Raw genomic sequence first — 4,280 nt, forward strand, 5'->3', positions numbered from 1 at the left:
TCATGAACTTAAGGAGCCAGAAATTTAAAGCTGATACCCAAGATACCAAGATTTATGCTATAAATATCCTATCTTATCACTAGTCTACAAATTTGACGTTTACTGTTACTCATCATAGATTAGGAATAATTTAAATTTCAATCTCTGGAAAATGGATCCATTGGAAAAAGATTCCAAAACTGCTTCCGTAAAATTATACAGACTTGCAATCCTGATTCTTGCTTCTTTTTAAATGTATCTCCTTGTTGTTTCTCCTACTGAATCATTTTAAATTTTACAAATGGAAAATATAACTTTAAATAAAATTATGTTTCATGATATCTGCATTTCTGCTTTAATATGGTTTGCGGGGCTGATGCTGTATCATAGCAGGTAAAACTGCTGCCTGCGGTGCCGGCATCCCATAAGGACGCTAGTTCAAGTCCTGGCTGTTCCACTTCCAATCCAGTTCTCTGCTATGGGCTGGGAAAGCAATAGAAGATGGCCCACACCCTTGGTCCACTGCACCCTCCTGGGAAACGCAGAAGTTCCTGGCTCCTGGCTTTGGATTGGCACAGCTGTGGACATTGCAGCCAGCTGGGGAGTGAACCAGTAGATGGAAGACCTCTTTCTCTCTGCCTCTCCTTCTCTGTGTAATTCTGACTTTGAAATAAATAAATCTTTTTTTAAAAAAATGATTTGCTTTTTTGCCTTCAAAGCTATTTTAAAACAATTGACTGAGTTTTTTGTATCTTAGACTTATTCAAAACTTTATCATTTTTAAAAATATTTATGTATTTATTTGAAAGCATTACACAGAGAGAGAAAGAGAGGCAGAGAGTGAGAGAGAGAGAGAGAGGTTTTCCATCCGCTGGTCTGCTCCCCAGTTGGCCGCAATGGCTGGAACTGCGCTGATCTGAAGCCAAGAGCCAGGAACCTCTTCTTGGTCCCCCATGCAGTTGCAGGGGCCCAAATACTTGGGCCATCTTCTACCCCTTTCCAAAGCCATAGCAGAGACCTGGATGGGAAGATGGGAAGTGGAGCAGCTGGGACTTGAACCAGTGCCCCGCTACAGCACAAGCGCCAGTTCCCAAAACTTCCAACTTTTACGAGTAAACTTATCCAATTCCCTTTCTGATTTGGGAGAAATATTTTCATCATTCATATTTATCGTACTTATTAATGCCTTAGCATAGTCAAAGGAAAAACACACATTTTTAAGACTACAACAAGCTAATAAACTGTGACCTACTTTATAGAGAGACAGAAACTTCAGTATTTTAATGAAAAAATGATTATAATTTACAATGAGTATTAAATTGACTACATCACATAATTTGGGAAGCAAAGTTAATTTTATAAAGTATTTTTAAAGTATGTGAGAATTTGAAATGAAGACATACAGTAAAAAATCAGATATTAGAAAGGTAAATTGGATAAGGTTCCTGTTCTCTCAGCCATTCTGACAGATAAAAGATCCGGTCTCTAAGTAAAACCTCACACATCTCAAAATTTATTAGCAAGTATACCCCAAATTGTTCATATAATCAGTTTTATAAACATGCTGAGATACGAAAGTGTTCTTGTTTTTCTACTTGCTTCGTTGATAGCACTTGTTTGAAAAACAGAACACAATGAAAAATTAAAAAAACTAGTGCAAGCTTTCTCTCTTAGAGGATTCAACAAACCCTCCAGGAGCCATTAATTACAAACCGGAAGTTATACCATAAGCATTTGGTCAAGGGCAATGCTATTAAAGGTACAAAACACGAATACATAAAACACATAATAATAACTTAGATTCTTAACCACAGGGTAGCCATAGATCTGTTTATTCTTTTCTATCTCAGCAGTGGCATTTGCCTCTTTTTGTTTTATATATTATCAATAATCTTATTAGCATATGTGATGTATTGTTTACAATAATATATGAATATATATATATTCATTTTATTTATTTGAAAGGCAGAGTTGCACAGAGAGAGGGAGGGAGAGGAGGGCAGAGTCAGAGAAAGAGATCTTCTACCCACCGGTTTACTTTCCAAATAGCCGTAACAGCCCAGTCTAGGTCTGTACGAACCCAGGAGCCTGCATCTCTCATGTGGATGAGAGGGGCCCAGGTACTTGAGCCACCTTCTTCTGCTTCCCCAAGTGCATTAGCAGGGAGATAGATAGGAAGCAGAGCAGCTCAAACTTGAACCAGAACTCTGATATGGGATGACCACAGCATAGGCGGCGGCTTAACCCACTAAGCTAAAATCCCAGCCCCCTGTATTTTTTTTTTGTATGGTTTCATCTAATAGAGTAGAAGCTTCATGTACAATGAATAGAGGTTTTGCAACAATTAATTGTTAAAATCGGAAGATACACCGTCTCTTCATGTCTGACTTCTCATAATGCAAATAGAATAACCACTTTTATTTCAAAGAGAGCTTGCAGAAGGATCACTTGAGAAACAAAGACTATCATAAATGATTGATAGGACAGTTTCCATGCTCAACTCTTGGTGGAGGTTCATTTTTTTTTTTTTTTCAAACCTAGCTAGTAGTGGTGCTAAAGCCCTTTCTAGTTAGCAAAATATAGTGACATCCACCAAGCCAACACTAGGTGGAGGTAGTGGGAAACTTGAGAAAGCCGCATCAGGCAAAACATGACATCGGATACGAAATTGAGGCTGACACAAGTGCATAAAGAATAATCCAAATGCTCTTGCTAAGGGGATTTGTCACATATTTTGTTGCTTCAATCTGCAATTATTTTGTTGTTTATTGATGTCTCATTTTTTAATATTATTTATTTATTTGTTTATTCCATTGAAATGGGGAGAGAGAGAGAAAGAGATAACTCCCATCTTCTGGCTCACCAAATGCCCACAACAGCCAAGGCTAAGCCAGTTCAATCCCAGGAGCCAGGAACTCCATCTGGGTACCCCACGTGGGTATCAGGGACTCAAGTACTTGACCTATCACCTGCTGCCTTCTAGGGTACACATTAGCAGAAAGCTAAAATCAGAAGTAGAACTAAGACTCAAACCCAGGCATTCTGATCTGGGATATGAGCATCCCAGGTGATTTCTGAATCAGTTTGCCAAAACACTCTTTTCTTATTTAAATTAAAGGAAAAGGTCCTTTTTGGATAATGAAGCCACAATAAAAATTGATTTCTATTTTTAAAAAATTAAGTATTGAATTTCTACTACAAAAGCAAATTGATAGTGAGCACATAATTTATACAACAGTATGATGACATCCAACATGAGGTTATATATCATTGACAAGTGAAGTAAAACATATAATTTTGTGGAGCATATATCAATATTCACTTCCAAAGAGTAAAACCTTTAAGAAGAGTTTTCACTAGCAGGTGCAAAAGATATGCCATTATGTCATTTTATGCATACATTTTCATTTAGGTGAATAACTATTTTAAGTAGTTCTCACTTATGTTGAAGTCTAAGTCTCTTTGTTCAGCAGGAGTTAGTATCACCTGCTGACTGCATTTACTCCCAACTAAGACCACTGTGAGTTTCCTTACGCATGTCCAGAGGTGAGACTCAGGAATATCTCACCTGTGGGAGTTCCTGGCACTTATGCCCACCAACAAAGAGCAAAGTCCTTGTTCTTACAACTTAACACTCATTTTTCTATTGGCTGAAAATCCACTAAGAGATACTGGATGTTTAGGTAAGTTTTAATCTCAGCATACAGCACATATGAAAAATATTTCTTATTTTCTGAATTTACAGTTTATCTACTGACTTCTTTGTTTTCTTATATTCATATAACTATGTTTTTCATTCTCAAGTAATCCTCACTGCTGGTTTCAAGGCTTCATGTGCAAAACAATATGTATTGCAAGATATACCTGTAGGGTATATAGTCAATGTCAACAGAAATTTTCTCAAAGCTACCAAATTATATGTGCCCAAAAGCAATTTAGAGAATAACATTGATGTTCAATGAAATTTCCCAAATTCTTGGATACAAAAACTTCAGGCAAAATAATGACTTAAGACAATCTACTTGGATATCAGATTGCATACATTTATTAGATTAAATTTTTTGCTTTGAATTGCAGTTAAATGTAAATCAAACAGCATACATCTATCAATCATTTAGATATTAGGATTTAATCTTAGATTACTCATTAATTTTAGAGTCTGCCAGAAGTTGGCGATGCAAAAAGCAGGTGATGGAAATAAAAAGACAGTGGCAGGTGGTGAGAATGAAAACATTGGCTGTAGTGAGTAGAGATCTTGACCTCAATAGTCAAAAAGACACAGACATGTAGCAAGAGAATCA

Source organism: Lepus europaeus, chromosome 2 (genome assembly GCF_033115175.1).
Source record: "Lepus europaeus isolate LE1 chromosome 2, mLepTim1.pri, whole genome shotgun sequence".
Taxonomy (NCBI): Eukaryota; Metazoa; Chordata; class Mammalia; order Lagomorpha; family Leporidae; genus Lepus; species Lepus europaeus.